The sequence below is a fragment of the Solea senegalensis genome, linkage group LG2, assembly GCF_019176455.1.
Source record: "Solea senegalensis isolate Sse05_10M linkage group LG2, IFAPA_SoseM_1, whole genome shotgun sequence".
Lineage (NCBI taxonomy): Eukaryota > Metazoa > Chordata > Actinopteri > Pleuronectiformes > Soleidae > Solea > Solea senegalensis.
Genome location: NC_058022.1, coordinates 29,090,853 through 29,112,810, shown reverse-complemented (window position 1 = coordinate 29,112,810; position 21,958 = coordinate 29,090,853). Strand labels below are relative to the sequence as shown.

The 21,958-nt window shown below is 41.8% G+C and overlaps 1 protein-coding gene and 2 long non-coding RNA genes across 8 annotated transcripts in view; all 3 read left to right on the top strand.

Moving 5' to 3' along the window:
* The window catches only part of LOC122765375, a 121,656-nt gene extending 118,842 nt beyond the window's left edge, over positions 1-2,814 (top strand). For both annotated transcript variants that reach the window (XR_006359968.1, XR_006359967.1), the window contains exon 5: positions 1,095-2,814. This is a non-coding gene — a long non-coding RNA (uncharacterized LOC122765375). The remainder of the gene's footprint in view (positions 1-1,094) is intronic.
* The window catches only part of LOC122765370 (plakophilin-4-like), a 555,540-nt gene that overhangs the window by 489,015 nt on the left and 44,567 nt on the right, over positions 1-21,958 (top strand). The gene's annotated exons all lie outside the window — the stretch shown is intronic.
* LOC122765374 lies at positions 3,102-20,337 on the top strand. Its single transcript, XR_006359966.1, has 5 exons — positions 3,102-3,345; positions 4,760-4,850; positions 6,892-6,986; positions 7,513-7,621; positions 18,936-20,337. It is a non-coding gene; the product is annotated as an uncharacterized LOC122765374 (long non-coding RNA).

Here is a 21,958-nt window from a genome sequence, read left to right as displayed (position 1 = left end):
TGGTGCCACATGCTAGAGAGGCATGAATAAGTAAATTCAGCTTACAAGCACACTTTGCATTACCGTAATTACTTGACGGTTTGTGCTATCGGAAAAATGAAAAACGTTTTTTGAAAGCTGTGAAGCCAACATGTGGTTATTACGGGAATGTTGCAGGACGCCGGCGAATCATATCACCAGAGAGTGTTGGGAAAACGCCTGTAAATACAGTAGTTTCTATTTTTTGCTCTGTTTTTGGACTTTGAGACAAAGACTCAAATAAAATATTATTTTAAATATGTTTTATACTGTTCAAATTTAACACACAAAATCTGGTGTTCATGTACAACTAACTACAGGGTTTCTCCCCAATGAAACCTTTTGTTTTTCTTCATTTTAAATTGTTAATACACTATTTTAACCTGCAGTATATATCAATAAATGCCAGATATTGAAATTTATTTGGGAAAAATGGGTAAAAGCACTTACTCACAGGACATTTTCTGGCCCTGTTATTGTTAAAATAAGCAAAAACACTTTGGTGTTAAAGTCTTTTATTAAAAATATTTAGAGGCAGACCTTGGTTTGAAAATGTTATTTGGTGTAAAGATAATATCACAGAAATAAAGGTTAAAATAACAGAAAAGACAATAAACACAACTTTATCAGCTTTAACTACAGCTTTAAATTATTTTTACTTACTTACCAATCAAAAACACTAGGCTGTAAAAATGTAAGTAGTAAATAGAATAATACATAAATAAACGGGAAACACAATACACAGTATAAAAAAAATATATTTTTTTTTTACAGTGTTCTTTTCAGTGAAACAAAATATCTTTGGATTATAATAGAATAAAACTATATTGTCCAGCCAGAGCTGACAATTTTCCAAACAAAATAAATGGAATATACAAATAATATACAATACATTCATACCAAAAGTGTCAACAGTGTCCAGTTGACTGTAATTATCATAATTACTGAATTTGGGACACGAAAAAAAACCTTTGTAGGTCTTTTCCTTTGCCAAATATATTTGTGATTATAGAAAAATGGCTTGTTCTTGTGCTTATGTCAGAACTAATTACAACTCCCTGCCTGTCATATTTCAGCCATATCATCCCCGGGGGCTGACTGGACTGGCTGACCATGTGCTGCGTTCAGATGTGTCCTGCTACTCTAAACCCCGTTGTAATCCCACGTTCAGCCAGCATGAGCCTTAATTGAAATAATCCCCGCCGACGAGCGAGGCTGTGCCGCGCAGACCTGCAGCCCGAGCCAGTTTCGTGATGGGTCCAGTTTAACCCACTGTGTGACTCTGACCTTTCCCTCAGTGCTCGCTGGGACCATCTGAACCCGGCCCAGTAAGGACATCTGGTCAGATACTGGGGAGGTTGTTTGATCCGCCTGGCTGCTCCCAGAGGCTTTTCAGACCCTCATAGACTTACAGTAGGACACTGATGTCTGCTGGAGAGGCACATGACAGCAGCACAGTTTCATATCATGATTATCCTCACTGTACACTTCAGCTGTGTTTTGTTTAATGTTTTTTGCGAACGTATACGTTGCACCAGTTTGTGTAGCAACTTTTCCCTTTTCTGCACGTTTGTTTTGAAGAATGAACCTATATATTCAACATACTTCTGATTGTTTGTAAGCAAAATATACAAAGACATATAGTAATCAGAGTGTGTAAACAGAAAATGGATGCTTGGCACAGTTTAATATAAACACACTGTAAATAAAATCCCACATAAATTCATACGGAGGAAGGAAAGGAAAAGCGATGGCATTTGGATATTACATTTGATGTACGTAGAATTGAATTGCGTATTCGTAAAAGGGATAAATTCGTTTTAAGCGACGAAATGTCTTCAGCTACAAAAAAAACCAAACAAGACGGAATCATAACAGTGAGACGACACAAGGGTAAAACAAGTAAAGCCTCCGTGATGTTAAACATACCCACAGTGTTTGAACAGCACTGTTTATAATGCATTACCTCTGAATTATTGTCTGCTCTGTGTATACCTCACAAATGAACGCGTCTCTCCCTCTGTATTTAGTTATTCTGCGTCTGAATGGGTTCATCTCTGCCTCTTTTTTTCCTGCCACTGTATCTAAAACAGAGCATTAACATCTGCAGCCCATTTAGTGCTGCTGACACCAGGCTAATAACAGTGTGTGTGTGTGTGTGTGTTTGTGTGTATGTGTGGCTTAAGTGCCAGCCAACAAGCACAGCTGAAAGGTGTCACCAAGGCTCCTACGCCTCCTCTAACAGTTCCTGATTCAGGGGGCGCTTGTTTTCTATTCCTCTTTCTTTCTTTCTTCCTTCTTTTTCTGTCTTTTAATTGTGCTAAAGCAGCTGGCTGTAAAGGGACATTCACCACAAACGCTTTATATTTAACATCCGGGCTGATTCTATGGCTGTAATGGCTGAGTAAGCAAATGCCTCACAGGTTAAACAGCGCCAGCACCAGAGGGATCTGTAGGTAAAATAGGGTTGTGTGCAGATGGAGAACACGACGTGCAACGCAGTGACCGCACCTCTCACTTCTTCATCTTATTCTTCTTCCGCCCTCCCTTTGTCTGAATTGTTATTTGTCCGTTTGAAATTATTGATCTTTTACAAATATTTTTCAAGGTATCTTAATTACTTGCAAAAGAAGCGGTGCTGCCTTGGCGGCTGGACAACACAAATAAGTTAATTTGCATTTCTGTGTTGAGAGTGTTTTGGCAGGCGCCGCGCCGGTCCAGATTGTAACCCCTATTTCTGCCTCCAAAAACCTGCCTTGGAGGAGCGTCCACGGAGGGATTAGGGATTTAGTGGGGAAGGTAAGTGTGACTACAAGCTTTGGCTCGCCATCTGCTCCCCAGCAGAGTTGAGGCCAACCTGTGCAGCCTGCAGCAAAGACCTGGGCACTGTGCTAACTCTGGCTCGAGCCAACCTGGCGCCTGCGGCCCCAATCACCAACAGTCTGCTGATTAGTTGTAAGAAGCACTCCATATGTAGCAAAGTTTTTTTTTTTCCTCTCTATCTGTCTGTCTCCTTCCCTTCCTTCCCTTCCCCTCCTCCTTATATATTCTCTCCCCCACATTAAATAAATATGCATGTGGGGGATCTAATGGAGGAAAATGGCGAATCGCCTTCGGTTGTCTGGCAGGGTACAAACGAGCCTGTCCTTCTCCTCTTTTTCTCACCTTTGACAGAATACCAAGCCAGAGATGGGAAAAGAAGATGAAGAAGAAGGAATCCTGGCTGTCCTCATCTCTTCTTCTCCCCTCATCACTTGCTCCTATTTGCCTGGCAGCACCGGAAGACAGATGACAAGGGTTCATGGCCGTCTGATCGCCCCTGGATGGGTATTTTTTATAATTTATTTAACAGCAGCTTTTTAAGGAGCAAAAACAACATGGGGGGGAAAAAGGAAGAGTAGAAAGGAGGGAGGGAGAAGAACACAGGCAGAGGTCGGGTCTCTCTCCCATAGTGGTCAGGGAAGCAAACCCAGCTGAGGAAGAAGGAAGAAACAGCAACGAAGAAGAAGAAGGAGAGGATGCACTAACTCCCCTGGTAGAGATACCCGAGAAGATTAAACGACACCGGAGGAGGAGGAGGAGAAAAAGAAAAGGAGGGGAAAAAACACAAGAAACATAATGCTCATTATTAAATTGCAGCCATTCCTGTTGCCAGGAACCTATTTCTCAGTATTAATTATTCATATTTTATTTCAGTAATCCAATACTCAGGTGAGAGCGGCTGCGCGTGATAGAACATGTAATTTCAAAGCTTAATGGCGGCGGTGGCGACGGCGGCCTGAGCAGGGGATTAGAAGCGGAGTATAAATCACTAATGGCTGCGTGAACATATAGAAGCTTGAATCAGTCTTGCTTTGTGTTTACTTGTGTTTTATTGCGCTCTGTTGCTCCAAGGGAAACACTTTGGGGCGACCTTTCTCCCGAACTTCAAAAACACAGACGCAGAGATGGGAAGAGGAGGAGGTAAATAAAATAAACATATATATGTATGTATATATATATATGTATCACACTTTACAGTGAGATTTAAAAGGTGTCATTTCTTGATATGGCCAAACAAAGACATCAGCGTCTCCGACTGACAATGAGCACATGGACGCGGACGCAGAGGGCAGATGAGGGCCTGACATTTTTGCGAATGCACACGTTGCCTGATTCATACAAATTATGTTTTTCAAGCAGAATAGCACCATCGCTTACTCGTAATCCGATTAGCCGGATTCTCATCCCTCCTTGTTTTTTGACGTTCATATCATCTTCACTCCAAAACACCTCGATTTGTCTGCGCTCGCCAACGCTGCGTGATAATAACAATTTATGGACTCGCAGGAAGTTGGGGAAGATTATAAACATACAGCATTTTTGTCAGCGCACTGTAAAGCCTGAGGCAGAGCCTCTTTTTTTTTTTAATTTTATGTGCTAACATAAATGTCGCTGTCATCCCCCTCCACCATTGCTCTGAGCTGACAGCGTGGGGAGGCATGCGTTCCTTTTCTCCCATCCATTTTCTTCACTGTGGTCCAATAGGGTTAAACAGGAAGACATGTTTAATGTTAGTCCGAAGATAATAAGGTTTGGAAAAACACACAACTGAATAATTTCCCGGCAAATATTTGCTTGAAGTCGGAATTATTCATATGCATTATTGTCTTTGGAAGGAATGAGGCGCTGTGTTGTAAAAAAGGAACACAATAGGAAGTTGTAATAAAGTGTGTGTCTGATCTTCTCTCTTCTGCATCAGTGGCACCTGACGAAGGCTCAGACGATTCCTCCTCCAGTGTTGTGACAAAATCACATCATGAGATTCAAAAGAAGGTCCAGTTCATGAATGGGTTGGTCAGTTTGTTGTTGTTTTTTTCCCAGTGTATGAGCTTTGATTTTGAAGTCAGGTCTCTCTCTTTCATTCTTGTGAACAAACAGTTGTTTAGAGGACATTTGTCTTTGTACCAATGCAGCAAATGTAGGCAAATCCCGAAGATGCACTGTATTACATTTACAGTATACAGCGAATAATAAGTTCAAAAAACCAATTAAGTGAGTGCAGTTCATTGATCAGTTTCAACTTTTCCTTGAAAAACTTTTGCCGCCTTTAAATCTGCACAAAAGATTTTAGAAAGCATAAATTCAGATACGGCTGCCGTCACTTCCCAGCATTTTTTGAGTCCTGAAAAGTTTTTGAAAATTGCTGCTGGCTCTATTTTACTTTCAAACTTTGCTTCAGTCTTTTAATTGTACTTTTAAACTCTGAACGAGAGAAACCCTGCAATTGTTGAAACTGGAGAAAAACACGACTCGCTTTTAAGATGACCTAAAGAGTGTATGGTGACCTTTTGTCGCATGTTTTATGCTGTTTGTTTATCCATGGGAAACTCATAGAGTTAAATTTAATGAAATTATTCTAAGCGACGATACCAAGGATCAAAGGTCACCAGTGAGTCCATGAAGTGCAGTCTTTACCTGTGTTTAAATGTAACATTTTTGCAAGCTGAACATCCCTCAAAGACGGTGCTTTTAATCCTCGTATAAAACGGCGAGCTGGTTGCAAACACCTCCGCCCACAGAGAGTCGTAATGTCTGTGCATGTGAACACACTGGGAAAATGCCGCCGTATCTACAGTAAGCTTTAAAATGCGATGTGATGAAGCAATTTGTTTTTGTTTGTTTCTTTTTTTTCGACATACACACTTTTGGGGAGTTGGATTCTGAGCAGCATTCACAAGAAAAGAAAAGAAAAAAAAAAGCCAATTAGGTCATAGAGTATGCACACATCTTGCATGCTCTCTGGTCTCCTGCAATTTGGGCAAAAAAAAAACAAAAAGTAAAGGTCAGCCACGTTAGTCAGATTGCACTCGACAAATTCTAAAAAGGCTCGCTGGTCACGCCGAATGTATTCCCTGCAACATAATTAGCCCCCTCAATTCCCTGTCGTGCCAAGCTACCGGGTGTCTCGAACGCCCCACCCCTTCCCCCAAAATTCCTTTCACCTCCGCTTGCTCCACGCTGAAGCCCCCCCTACCAACGCCTTCCTCCTCTCCCCTTCCTCTCCTGTCTCACTGCTCTGTCACACAGTGTTGCCGCGCTAAACTTGCTGCAGATGCAGTCGCCCGATGCATAAATTAGTCATCAACATTAGCATTAGCCGGCGCATGGCACCCGGTGCCAACTGCTCTCCGAACGGCCATAAAAGGTCATGTTTTGATGACTGAATGCCACACAGGCACCTTGGCTCCCCGGAGGAGGGTTCCCCAGGTGCACGTGAAAGGTTAAAAATTACCTACCCGCCGCCGCCTGTCTCTGGCGAAGGAAATAATTAGGGGGTTTTTAGGGAGCGGCAGAATGCCTCGCTGTCAGATGACAGAGCGTTACCTAATGGTCGTATCTGGGGAAGAGTCAAGCGGCCTGTCATTCTCTTGACAGGACAAATGAGCATAATGGTGGCAGGGAAATGGGGGCCTGTTCTTCCCTCTTTTTTTTTCCCCTGCCAGGGAAGAGGGGAGAAGGAGGCGGAGGTGGCGGGGTGTAAAATGGCAGCGCCTGAGCAGAATAACACAAGGACGTTAACCTTTTACATAAATCTGTTAACACGTGTATGAGTGCTGTTTAATAGTAAGGCTTGATGCTCTCCTCCTCCTCTCCTGGGCTGAGCCAACTCGAGTTTTGCCTCCTTCTTTCTCCTGCTATTTGTAAAATAAACTACTCATAATATTAACTTGTATTAAAATAGAGATTTTGAACATGCTTAGTTCATTCACCGGTTCCTGTAGTCCTCCAAACTAAAAGTCTTACTTAGGTATTTCAGCATTCATACTCCAAAGCAGTAGGTGGCAGTAGAGCACATCATCACATATGATTTCTTTTTTGCAAGACAATCAGGAGAAGAAGACTGAGGAAGTGACATGGCCACTTGGCTGGGGGGGAATCCATTCAGTGATCTCCTGCTGGTGATGACACAAACACCCACAGTCAAGGTAATAAAAACCAACAAAAAAAAACAGTTCTCCTCAGACATTTGATAGTTGATAGAAGTTTTTTGGAGTATAAATTGCAGTTTATAGACTTAATTTGTACTAATTGGTAATAGGAGAAAGTAGGATTCCAGTGTAACACAAGAATTCCGAAATCTGAATCTGTGGCCCCATCACCACAGATGAATTTCATCCTAATGAATGCTTTATTTTCTTCATTATTCTGCCCACAAACAGAGGTAATAATGATTGGAAATTGTTTATATTTAAAGATGTGGCTTGAGACTATACAGCGAATGTCAGGGCTACAGATTAAATTTCCTGCAATGTTGCAAGAGCCCTGCTGAGATTAAAGGTTTTAATCCGACAGATAAATGTGCTGAAATTTCTGGGTTTAAAGGTGAGGTTAGAGATTTAATTTTCTCCAGGTTCACTTTAACTTAGAGGGACTGTTTATGCAAAAGAAATGAACCTAATATGAAGCAGAAACTGAATATTTACACACTGATCTGACATTCTTTTGTTACAGGGAGTGATTCGATTCTCCACTGTGTGAAAAGGCTGCTCCTTCACTGTGATGGAATAATCCAACCTGCCTGTTCCTCTGAAACTCTGACTGCTCCGCCGCCGCCGCCTCGGTAAGGTCATCACATGACTCCGTGCTTTGCAACTTTTCTGATCATCACAGTCAATCACTGAGGATTTGCTGGAGATTATATTCAAGTATTACATTTCTAAGAAAAACCCTAATATATCTAAGAGTAATAATCTGAAACAAAATACTTAAAGCAGAGATCAAGCTTTCTACTCCATTTTTTCGATTCATTCTTTTATCCCTTTTAAATAATTGAAGCAGTGGCATCATTTAGAAATGGAATACTATGTATTCCATAGAAAGTATCTGTAAACAGAGGCCCCTCAGTTTACTTGGGGAACTAAACTGATCTCCTGTCAGCTCCTCACACCTCTGATCAGCCTCAGAGGGTTCACCGAGCCTCTGAGGTGCAGTTTAACACGCGCTCTCACACACCGGCTTCATCTCTGTATTCTTCCACTGTCACCTCCTGCATGCTAACAGAGGGGTTATTAACATAACAAACTTAAATGCCCTATATAAATAATACGTTCACAGAAAATGCAAACCGGCTCAGCTGACACTGTTGAGGCACTGGCTCCAACATCTGTTTATGAGCACTTTGCCTAATGATATCATCCGATATCATTAACTGTGGCAGTGTGCGCCACAGCAGCAGGTGCAGCTGTTTATGCCCCTCCAACACCTCCCCGACACACACACATACACACACAGCGGAGGAGAAAAGACGCTACCAGTCTCCTCCAACACCAACACCGGTTCTTCCCTCCCTTCCACCCCATGAATCGCCAAACCGCTCATTAGGACAATTTTGCTCAACAAAAAAAGCGGCCCCTATGATTTCAATCTGTATATCACCTGTAATTGTAGTTTTTAGCACGAGCCTGATTCCATACATTTAGCGGGAGTAAACTGTGACTGCGGGTGCGAGTGCTGAAGGCACGCCTCTCACTGGAGCCACCATGCAGCTGCAGAGCCTGTTTTTAGCTGTTAGCCACTTTCTATGTTGAGGCTCTCACAGGCCTCCGCGAATGTGATTGTGCCTGTGTTTTCTGTGGGAGGATGGAGGCGGGGCTTTTGGGGCCTCTGCTTTGTTTCCCGACTTGGTTTTCCTCTGTTTAGATGCTGGAAATTATAGAAAATTGTTGAAATTATGATTTCTGGCAGCGGCCGCGATGAGTCTGCCTCCGCTTCCTGACCTGAAAGGCCAGGTTCGGAGCCCTCACAGGTTCTGTGGAGCCCGATTTGATCGCGCGCCGCTGTAATTAGTCAGATGGTCCATTCAAATGTTGTGTGACAAAAGAGTTATGATGTATTGGAAATGTACACAAAAGCAATTACAGTGTTTATGGATCCAAAACAAACAACTCATATGACAAAATATGAACTGGCTCTGTCTACTTTGTTGTCAGGCTTTAGCCTATTTTACATATCTGGAATAGACTACACTTTATTGTCAGTGTGATCAGGTCTGTTAGTGTCAGATGGGTCACTGTCACTGGAAAATGTGTTTTGTGTCGTATGAGTGAAGGAAAGTTGACTTGTGTTGTTTCTTGAATGCAGGTTAGTGCTGAATGGTGGATTGGCTCTCTGTTGTCAATTGTCTTGTTGGGCTCTGGGGTATAAGAATGTTAATGATCAACCATTAGTCGGTAAATTGTTGTTAAGAATGCAACCCATTGTTAATTCATTAACCGACAACCTTTCCTTTTGTGTGTGCGTCATTTCACTGCAACCTCCCATGCTGTGTAATTAAGATTCATACCAGCAGAGGGCACAAATCAACCAAAGCACAAACAAAATTAGCAGAAGAAGTCAGGGAGACCAACGAGCTGAGACGAAGTAGCCTCTGAGCTGCGACGTAATTCAGAAAACTAACAAATAGAGATGCATTTCGGTCACTCATTGTCAATGATTAATCGATTTTTGTTTATTAATTAATTTAAGAAAAACAAAACACTAGACCCTGGAGTCTTTAAACATGCTTCTCCATCTTTTACAGAATACACAGTGCAGCCTTTCCTGATTGCTTTACTGTGTCCAAATATATATGTCTGTCAATCAGGAAATCAGTTGCTGTCATAAAAGCAAATATGACAGAAATTATGTATGCATGCATGCATGGTGAAATGGTCAGTGGAGGATTTAAAGGTTTTGCCAATATGCTTCATTGATCATGGACTTTTAGGACCAAAAAATATTCACAAAAAAACATTTTAATGTTGTTTTGTATACCTAACTTTTACAGCGTTAAATAACGAGATGTATACGTCGCACATTATTATAAGAAAAAATCTTGAAAAAAGACATATGTTTACTACTGATTAATCTACATACTAACTTGTATACATGCATTACAGTACACGATTGAAAATTCAAGATTTGTTTATTTGTCACACGAGATTGTACAGGGTACGTTGTTGGTGAAATTGAAGTTACGACACGCCCCCTATTGTGCTTAAATTTTAATTTAAATAAAGATAGGAATAAAGGTAAATAAAATAAAACGTGAAGTTGATTAGAATATAAAGGAAACTGCAGATTTTTGCTTGGTTAAAAACCATAGTGGAGTCTGATGGAATATTTACAGTCATTTTACTTACTTATACATACATACTTGGAAAAACTCACAACTACTCACAACAACTCGCTCACTTACATCTTCATGTCCATAAAAAACTCTCCGACTTTAATTGAGAGCTGCAGCAACAGAGTGATACTGCTTGTTGAATTAGTACGATACTTTGAAACTGTTAATATGACAGTTCTGCGCGTTTCATCGGATAAAAATCAAGAACTCCTCTGACAGTTTTACCCGCGGGAGGAGTTGGATTTGCAGGCGAAGACCTCAACACTGAACCCGCTCTGAACACTGAGGGCCGGCAGGGACCAGAGACTGACCACACACACACACACTGATGTTCACGAGGCTTGTTAGCGCTGTAGTAGCGGTTTACACTGAGCACGCGAAACAAAAACACACACACACGACAGTTCAGATATATGTGAACACGATGAAAACACATGTGCACAACAAACACACACTCCTGCTCTTCCTCCTCCTCCTCCTCCCAGCTGTTCTCTAAATGTTGATTACACAAGACATCGGGGGCAGCCCCCTCCTCCCACTCCACTCCCCCTCAATCCGGTAGCCGGGCGATTACTCCTCAAGGATGCTGTGCGGGACCGGCTGACCCGAGGTGCTCGATGACCCGGGGTTGGGAGTCCAGAGAGGGCTGTGGCCCTGGGGCCTCTTCGCTGGGCTCTTCTTCCCCTTCTCCTCTTTCCTTTCCTTTCCCTCAGCTGTGTGAGCAGCAGATCTCAGGATGGGAGACATGGGCAGAGACAGCAACTGCCCGGGGACAACCGGCCGCGGAGCAGAACACAGAAATAAAGGAGTGAAATCATATTACTCCTCTGCTGTGGAGACGCTCGGGTAACTCCGCGTCTAGTGAAATGGAGATGAGGGAGAATTAAAGTGAGATGATTTTTATACGGGGTTACTTTGTTCAGAGGAAATTCCCTGGCATTTAGCTGAAGCTTAAGAACACGAGGACGAACGTTTGGTTCGTAACTTTGACTGTTGTTCTTCGGCAGGTTGCAGGGTCAGACTTGGAGGCCAATTTTTGTTTTTCAAATGCTGGTTTGCTTTGTTTTTTTTGATTCCTGTGACGTCACCAAAAAAGACTCTTTTACCCGATCTAGCCAATAAATGACTTTGATATTTTAGTTATTCAGGAGCTTAAAATTCACTCCACAAATCCCCTAATGGGGAAAACAGGCATTTATGATCAACCCTAGTGCTATTGGCATAAAAAAGAAGGTTGAAATAAACAGGTGTATTGAAGAGGTTCAGGACCTGAGCGGTGTGCGTGAATGAATGTAATAAAAGTCAGCAAATACTTGGCAAACATGTATGTTAAAAAATCTGCCATGATGCACATGTATTTAAAAGATCACATGTCAAAAAGATGAAAACCAATACAGAAAAACAGGCAAGAGGACACCAAAAAAAAAGACATGAGACATGGCTCACAGCACACCTCCCGATCCAGTCCACCATCGTCAGACGGAATCGTTCTGCGGCTCCATTTTCTCGCCTCTACCGTGCAGGAAGTGCTTGTGTTGATGTTGCACTTTGTCATTCAGAGTCCCTGACAGATTTACAGTCATTCTAAGTATTTCAATCAATTGATGCAGATGCTGTCTGAATGAAAAAGAAGGAAGATCCTATAGGGAAAGTTGTGTTTGCGCGTGGATAAGGCCTTACTTCCTTCCATATGTCGTAAACTTGTTTTGAGTCGAGAGAATCTGCATGTGTTCAGCATTCACTCCCCGCATCAGCTGTCTTTGCCTGAACTTCCTGCTGGTTAATGTATGCTCGACGTGAGTTTGCCCCAACCTGTCTGAAGTGATTTCTAACGGCCTTGTTTAATTAGCTGGATCCGTGTGTACTTCTGTACATATTCATCAGGCGCAGATTTCAGCCCGATTGATGCTGTAATTGATTCAGAGGGTTTTTATAATTCCTGCAAAAGCAGACCCAGAATTTCAATGACCGGGTGAACAAAGTGTGTGTGTGTGTGTGTGTGTGTGTGTGTGTGATCTGAAGGTGCTGCTTGTACACCTGAGGAAACGTCGGGCGCGCACGTCGGACAGAGTGATTTCTGTCGTCTGTAGCGAGGAAAAGAGAGAAGACAAGTTGGCTGCTTTGTTGTTCTCCTTCCACAAGTAAATTACACATTTAGGATTTATTAAGACAAGAAACAATTTTCAAATGGTGAATCTGTGGAAGCCTCCATGGAGATGTGCTCATTACTCTGTAGCCCCGGGCCACGTTCATCGCCTCGAATGCATCCTCCCCGCCCTCCCCTTTCCCTCTCCCCCCTCTGTCTGTGTTTTTCGGTGCTGCGTTGCCGTGCCTGATGCTGTAATGTCACAGCGATTTGTTCAAAGCCGCAGCGATGATTTGGGCTCCCAGCAGGTGCCGCCCCGATGTCTGTTCAATTATTAAAGTGAGGGCCACATGGATGCATTACAGCCGCCGCACCCATTAGATAAAAAGACGATGGCTTTTGACACGGCGCATATTTCCTCCCTGCCTCACAAAGACACTGCGGCCCTTTCTTGCCGCTCCTTTTTGTTTTATTCATCACCGTTGAATAAAACCGTTTTTTCTTTGGAAATATTAAAGAGCCATTTGTTCCCTTTCACTGTTGTGGGCACAAGAGCTATTGTGATCTTTTTGATTCCCTCTCATCAAACTGAGGTCACGTCTGCTCCTTGTCATTCCCTCTACTCTTGTTAACTTCCCATCATTCCCTTTCTTCGTCCCACCACCCCAATCTAGCTATGAAAATGTCCGTCGCAGTGATAAATAAATCATGCGGTGGACTCAAAGTTAAACATTGTCACACGCAGCGGTTGCTTTCCTCCTTTTTTCTTCTCTTCCCTCAGAGCTCAAATGTTTATGCTTTGATGAAGCTTTATACACAAATTACTGCTTAAAACCCAGCGCCATTGATAGAACCGGGCAGGAGCCTGAAGCGAAAAGATGCCACCTATAAATTCTTCATCAGTTATTTCTTCTCCCATTCACTTTCAAAAAAGTTTTCTTGCATTTTTCTTTTTGTATCAGGAAACGCTGAAACTAAAAGGCAGGGGCAGATCCACATGAGGAGATCAGTGCTTTTATACAGAGGGATTTTAGTCAGAATCTATGGCTGCGTGTTTTCTGATTAAGTTTGGCAAGAACTCGCGGCCCTTTGTGTTGCGATAAGGAAGGAGGCATCCAGGTTTGTTGTTGTGATCTTACGCTCTGAGTTTTCACAGTGTGGTCGCAAGGTGAAAGGTTCTTCAAACCCAACTGGTTGTCAGACTGTGTGGACCAGTTTCCTTTTCACAGAACATTTGCTGCCAGGCCAAGAGGAAAATCATACACGATAATTAGATCAATATATACACTATATGGTCATCTGCATTAATTACTTTGCTCTTGGCACACGTTTGTATATTCTCATTGCTCCCATGACGCACTGCCTACAGCAATATAAATATTCAACGGCTGAAAGTCGTCAGAATTTAAGATTATCCAACAGAGAATCTCTCCCTAACTTGACCTAAGTTAAGACTTGCTCACTTTACGCGATTTTCAGCCTGATAATCCAGTCGCCAACGAGTCTCACAAGTCATGATTAGCAGTAAGCAGTCACAAATTGTGAAATGTTCAAAGACACCAGCGACGTAGTCTCACCAACGCCTTCCTGATGAGTCTCATGTCCACCCCGATGGAACTCTTATCTAGTCCGCCAGCTAATTAGGCTGCATTTACACTACGGGTCTTGATGTTCCATTCGAATTTGTTGCCTATATGTGTGATTTTGTTTTTTTTGGAGGACCTTATTAAATATCCAAAATGTACATTTACACTGGATAGTGAGACAACTGTCAGGGTGTGCCTGGACACTGAACCCGGAAATGGTCCGATGAAATTTGAAAGTCGTGATCATGGATAGTGTTCTTGTGGGGTTTTACGTCACGTTTGTAAGAATGTATGAATCGCATTGATAGGGCAATATGTGATCATCTTCCATGTCAGACACAAATGCACATATTTCCACGTATGAATGAGGCTTGAAAGCGATTTGACAATATTAGATTCCATGTGGTTTTTGCCTGTTCACACCTTCATTAGTCATATCTGATGAAGTGCCACATGAGAGGAAAAGATCTGAATTGTGTCACTTGCACCAGGCAAGCATATTTGGAGCATATTTTTACCGTAAAATCTCCTTCACTGTCCTATTGTAACCGATTAATTAATGCATTGTCACAAAAATGGGAACGGACGGGCCTGTAAAACACCATCCAATCAACTGCCATGTGCGCGTGCCCCTCTTCGTGCACTAATCGCGCATGCTCAGAGGACAATACCAGAGCTTATGCTAGCTTGCTAAATCCAACGAGACAGTTGCAGCAACGTTTTGGAAGTAAAGGTGCCAACAACAGGTGTTGTTTGCAAACAAAAGACGTTTCTTTTTGGGAAAGCTACTGCAAAGAAAAAGGCTGGCGACAACCGAAAGCTCAGAAAGGGCTGCAGTGATGACATGGTTGCCCTGAGTATTTGTTGTTTTTCATCGTCACGTTGTCAATTCAACAAGTATCCAAAAAACTTAGCATCACCGAAAGGTACCAAAGGCTACCGCAGTGCTTGCGAATCTGTGTTCATTGCACAATCCTTTGCTCCGGAGGCGTTTTCCCAGGATCTCCAACCCTACCTTTAAACCCATGAAGCCTGATATTGCCATTGCCCGTGTGTGTCTTCGTGAGACCACATGTTTTCCCAATGAAAGATCGTGTCGTGTGTGATCCCCCAATCGATACATTAATTTATTTATTGCTACATAATTATTTATTGCTTTTTAGAATAAGCAACATATGACAGGACTATTAGTTTTGCCCCCAGTTTTTCTGCACGGAACAGACTCACTTGATACATGAACACTGAATGTTCTCGTCGGCTTCATCTGAATTTTATACAGTATTTTCATTGAAATGAACTCGGTGCCAGAAAATAGTTGTATTGTGGTGAAGCTCGGTTTTTCATCTGCAGTGTTAGTTGGATTTCACTCTGTTGTTTCTGTAAAATCTCAGGAGACACAGTTGTGATTTTTCTTCAGTGAATACCAGGAGACGTTTTGAAGGTATAATTTGGTTTGTTCTTAATTTTCACATGCTTCTCGTTTTCTTTTCTTTTTTTATGTGAAGAAAACAAAAAAAAATAGTGGAGTAGTATCAGGCCACACATGCAAACCTTCACTCCCACACCAACGCACCCCAACCTCTCCTCCTCTTCCTTTTCCTCCTCCTCGTTTGATTCTTCACTGTGTGTTCTGAACATGCCAACAAATCCTAATTGCACCCCGCACTCTTTTTTTCCCACCAATACTGCACGCTTCGTGCCACCAAATTCCTTGTGTGCTAATTAGGCACGCAAACCACGAAGGATACACTCCTGACAGGTGCTGCTGGCCTGCCGGGGTCACACACGTAGACAAGACACACACACACACAAAACTAAAGACAGAGAGAGAGAGAGAGACTGAGAGAGACACTCATGCTCACAGCATTAAAAATAAATGGAGAGAGGAGAATAACGAGAGAGGCAAGACGTGTTAATTTCTAGCTTCCATCTGTTATTACATAAGCACTGCCAACAACGACACATCTCTGGAAGAATGGCGAAAGGGAAAGAGAGGAGGAGAGGGAAGACGGAGAGCTGAAAAAGCAAAACAAAAGCCATAACTGACGTCCTCCTGCATGGAAGAAGAATTCCTCGGGGAGGACAGTGGAGCAGAAATCGGATTGATTGAGCAAACGCAAACTTCATTTCATTTGAAGGGTTTTGCTTCCAAAACACATAACCTGGTGTTCTTCCCTCGAAATGTGGATTCAAGAAAAAAAAACAAAGCAAAAAACTGTGCCATCTGAGATGTTTGTTTCATGAGTTACGGCCTCCAGAGAGCTGGTATCAAGCAGAATTCAAACTTTTTTCTTGCCTGCGATTTAGTTTCTACAACTGAATTAAAGGCAGAAGCAAAAGTGTAGAGTTTAATTCCGGCACGATTCCCTGAGAAGGTTTTAGGACATGCAACGGAAAATGTTAATCTGGCAACATTGGTGAAATAAAACACTGCTGTCGTGGTCTTTACGTGTCTTCAACTGAATGTATGCTTCAAAAAAGAAATCTGCCCGTATGAGATTAGAAGATTGAGCAGACAATCAGCAGATTTTTAGCCCGCTTAAGCTTAGCATAGAGACGGGAAGCAGCTAGCCTGACACTGGCATAATCAACACACTGCATTACAGCCTATTTGAAACGAACATTTAGTCATTATGTAGGATTATTACCTCACAGCAGTGCCCCTACTGTTGCCTAGTAACAACTCTTAGTCAAGACATGCCAGTCAATTGTGACTTTTTCTATACATCTGCCTACATTTTATGCTTCATATACCTGATAAATATCTGGCACAGCAACAGAGAACATGTAGAAAAATCTAAATATGAATTCTCTGTCTCTGTTTTTGCAGTTGCTGTATTGAAACATGTTTTGAGCACAGTGATTTACTTCAGCTGTGACTTTGTGTTTCTTTCTTCAAGCTCACCCTTTTCCAACAGCTGAAACAACCCTGTAAAAAAATAATTGAGTGACGGTTAAAGACGTGCGGCTTTGTCATCGAACAAAAACATTTCCGTGTCTGCGGAGACAATGGGACGAGGTGAAAACAAAGAGCTCCGAGGAGTGACGAGCACCTCAAAGGGCTCGCCGGGTCTCCTCCGCCTGTTCGGTCACGGGATCTTTTCCACCGATGTGGCACCGAGGCCTGAGATGTGTTGACGTCCTGAGGTAGCGTTTGTTTCCTGCCAGCGATGGCGGAGCGATTCTGCAGACAAGAACCCTGCCTTTGTTTTTCTGCATGGACAGACACCAGGAGAAGTGAATGTGAATGTCTCGCATGTTTACAGGGACAGTGCAGATTCTTTCCCAGGGTGGAGGGACGCCGCTGTCAAGATTCCCTCTGCCAGAATATACACAATCCCACCGTAGATCGTTGGGGTATTTCAACACTCCTATGGTGATGTATTTTGAGCCGGAGCAAAGCCAAACAGCACGAAAGCCTGTAGCTGCTCTGTCTCCAATCTGTAGTGTGGGAAAGCGCGTTCTAATTGTTTGTTCAATTATTTTTCTTGGACACTGCACCTGACCATGTGAACTCCTGGGACTGAAGCACAATTAAGCCTCGCCGAGCAGAGCTGACGCCTGTTTAAACAGCGGAGAGGGAGTCTGATAAATACCTTTTTAGTGTGCAAGGTAACAAGCAAAGTGTGACAGTGAGAAGGCTCGCAGGGAGCAATTTCCTATTTATTTGTCTTCTGATTTGACCTCTCTCGACAAGAATCCAGGGCTTATTAAAGTATCTGTCCTGCGCTCTAATCGAGGCCTATTACAAAAGTTCAGCTGACTGGAAGTGCCAGATGTGGGCGAAGGATAAAGGGGGAGGCGGCTACTTGTAATCACTGCTGTTGATGCCCTTTGAAAATGTTTTGCGAGGTATGGAGTCTCGTGGATAAGTAGCTCAGATGTTTGCAGAAATGGTAAATTGTGTTCTCTGACCTCCACTGGCTGCTTTAATGAGAAGATTTTTTTTTTTTTTTGCAAAGTGAAGAACAGAGGTGTGAAGCCGTTTCATTTGTGTGAGGGAAAAAAAATTACACTTTTTTTTTTTATCCTCCAACACTTAAAGCATAAGAAAACATGGGGAGTGTTTCACCTTAACTATCATGGTATGGTGCTTTTATTAGCTGAACCTTCAATAAATCTATTCATAACAATGCACATGCATCCCTCAAGACCTTTGGCTTATGTGGGTGCTGGACACAAACACCTTTCTCCCACAGTTCAGTGTGTAAGAAACAGACACATTTAATGGAGGATTCTTACAAGCATCAGAGTGTCGATTATTTGTTTGCGTAGGCTTCTGATTTAAAATATAAAACACGCTCTGGATGGTTTGTCCATTCAGGCTGCCGTAGAAACATGGTGGCACAACCTGGAAGCCTTTGTAAAGCAATGGCCTGGTTTAAATGACACATAAAGGCTTATTCTAAGGCTACGCTGATGCCGTGATCGTGATACCGTGCAGACCCAGACTGGCCGAATGTGACCATGTAGACTGATCCTCAAAATGTGGTGAGATTTCTTTTTCTTTTTCCATGTCTTGAAAACAAACGTGTGCGACAAACAAACAATACATTATTTGGGTCTCATCAATGTATTTTTATGCATATTTTCACATACAAAAAAAAAGGTTTTTTCCACACATTGTTGCACATTTTCGTTTTTTGAAAATGTTAAAATGTGAAATGTGTTTTAATTGCACATCACCACTTGCTACAAGCAGATTTACAAGTATTACTAATTTTGACCTTTTGCTTTTAAGCCACTCCTGTCATGCCAGATGTCGACGCTCCTGCACTGAGGTCTGTGTGTGTGTGTGTGTCTCAGGGAATGACCATTCACGGTTAGTGGTTGGCTCATTCATCGGCACACAGATGCGTTTCACAGACTCCTCCTTGAGTCACACAGCTATCATCCCAGCCATGCATACCTCCGCCGTACGATTTCCATGCTCGCCGACCTCCATGCATTATTCACAGATACATTAAATTACCGGGGCCAAGAGTGAGAGTTGCATGTTAAGGGAGCAGAGTCAGGGAGGTGCCGTCACAACAGCTGAAAGTGTCTGTCACAGAGTTCTAACTCTTTCTTTTTTTTCTTTTTTTTTTTCCCATAGTTCCCCGACAGTGCAGCTGCCTAAATGATAGGGATTAAGTTAACTCCCTGCTTAGAGGAAGAGCAGGCCCTGGATTAGGGCACTGGGCATGGACACAGAGAGCATTCAAGCAAGAGCCACAGCTTTTTAAAGAAGAGACGTGGAGGAGAGAGGAAGTCAGCGTTGCACAGCCCTCGCGGGGACCTGACGGCCGAGTCACTTGAATGAATACGTTGACAAGCGCAATGCTGCAGCCACAACATGGGAAAGTGTGTCGAAGCAAGGAGGGAGAACGCCGGTGGACACGCCAACAATCTCTTCTTTTTTTTTTGTTTCATTCCGTCTCCCAATTTTATTCCCAACCATCAATCTTCTTGTCATAGCCTTAAATAACCCTGTCTCATTGACGAATAGAAGAAATGTCACATCTCTCTTTGGGAATTGTAATAATAGATCATATTCAAACTAAAATCTCTCTATGTATTATCAAAACTAATAATTATTTTATTGTTCCACTGTTAGTTTGCCATAGTAACCTCTCACCATCAGCAGATTATCCTTATATGCAACACAGCATAAACTTTCTAAATCTACACTGGATTTATGCATCCTTAGTGGAGATGCTGGAATCATTTTTTACACCTTTCTCCAAATGTGAAAATGGTCTAATGTTTTCTCTTCCTTTATTTCACCGATCGTATTCCAAGAGTTAGACGTCTTAGCTTCTCGCAGGATGGAGGAGAAAAAAAAAGAAAAAAAAAACCTGGGAAAGAGCAGAGATAAGAACAGGTGGTGAAACAGTGTGAGAAACACGCGGGAGAAAAAAAAAAAAAAACACAGACACCTGCTCATGAAACCAAACCTGGCTCATCCATCACATTCCAGCAGAGTTCAGCTGAGTGAGCCGCTTGGACACGATACACTCTACTATACTGAATTCTACTGCTGACCAGGGCTGCAACTAACATAATCGGTTAATCTGTCGATTATTTCTGCAATATATCAAGACTAGAACATGTTGAAAAAGGTTCATCTGTGTTTCCCAAACGTAGAAATGATAATGTTCTCATATGTCTTGTGTCTTTGTCTCTTGGCAAAACTGTTGTTTTATTAGTCGCCAGTTTTCAGGCATAAATGCTTTTTCAACTGAAACCTTTTTCAAGTCCAACCATTTCACACCTACATTGTTTATGTGACATTTCCAAAGCCACAAACTGTCAATGAAACTGCAGAAATGCATATGTAGGAGGCATTCATGTTTGTTATATATGGGGTTATTGGTATTTATTGTCATTTATGGTCAATGTTAGTTGTATAAAACACAGAGCATTGAGGCTCATTTTTTTTCCATCACTTTAATTATCTAAATACGTGAGCAAAATGTACTAAAAATCTTTAAAATAATTTGTGAAATTTGAAAATGCGTCACAGTTTTGTAAACAAAAATAAAAGAAAAAACGGTCAATTTGTGACTTGTGCACAATTTTGCTACTTTTTTTTTTTTATCCCTACCAAAAAAATGTGAAATAAAATGAATCATAGGAGATGAAAAATCGCATTTTGTAAAGTGTGAAGATGTGACCTATAAGTACACATGACACAGGATGACCATTATAAGGTATTGTGTTTTATTCCCACGACAATTTACCAAATTATCAGCAATCATCCAAACACACTAGGGCTTAAATGAAAGTGGATCATTTTGGTGTGTGGTATGTGGTTTTAGGAAGAGTGGGACCTGGATATTTGAGTAAATTAAATAACCACAGCTAATGATTTTCCTCTGCTTTGTCTTTGCTGCTGCAGGGAGAGACAGACGCAGCAAACCAGTAATGACGGGCGGTGGATAACTGCAATTGCACCGACAGGTGACGCATTTGTGGAAACCAGAAGATGATCGGGGAGACGACTTAGATCATGTGTAAGTGATTAAAGAGTTTTATTGTGACACCAGATGACATTTAGGATTGTTATATGGGGATGATGCACATTTACAGACACATTTAATAGGGATTAAAAATTGAAGTTGATTTTGTTTTTGTTGCTAAAATAGTCCTGCAAGTTTTCTAGTTTTGCACTTCTCACTCGGGAAGTCAACCATAACAATTTAATGAATTTTCACTGTTGTAAAATGCAAAGCTTTTACTTCCACACTGTCATGAAAGTCATGCAGCCTTACTTTAACATCCATAAACATCCCTTATATGAAGCACGCTGGCATTTTTTAACTGTAACGTATTTTGTCTTTGTGAGATGCCGCTTGAATTTTTCAGCTTCGTTGTTTTTATTTTAACAGAAGCGAATACATGATGGATTACGTACACTATTTGCCTTCCTCTAGTTATTTATAGGTTACAAGTCCTCAAATAAAGTGTTGGCTATTGATATGATGGAGTGAAAATAGTATGGCTTACATAGAATTGACAGCTGGCTCTTGATCAGAGGTGTCATACTGGTGGTTCGCGGGGCCACATGCAGCCCATAATCAGTAATATCAAGTTATGATAAAATCATGTTCCACGACCTCACCTCCTTTTAAACAGAGCGTGTGCAGATGAGGCACAGCTGCCAGTGACGTGATATAGAATATAGAAAGAATATAATAAAGACATTTAGTCTTATTTATCACATTATTACATTCAACATTACATTACATTACATATGCATAAGCTTGTTTGGCATTTTACCTACAGTTGTCAACATTATTATTTACGTAATGTTAAATGTATTTCTCTGTTTTTGATTTATTTTGCATCATAAATGTGTTTTCATGGTGAAGTATAGATCTTTCCATATCAAAACAAGCACTTTTACTTTGAAATTCTGTCAAATATCATCATGAATACCTTAATTGTGATAGATTGAGACCGGCCCCCTCTTGACCAGACTAGACGCTCATTGGCCCCCGGTCTTTTGAGTTTGACAACCCTGTTCTGGATTATATGGCGTACAAATGCAGTATCATTAGTTAGTAGAATACACATTACTACATTCAGTTTGTTTACATGACAAATGAACAAATTCATGAGTGAACCAGGACTTAT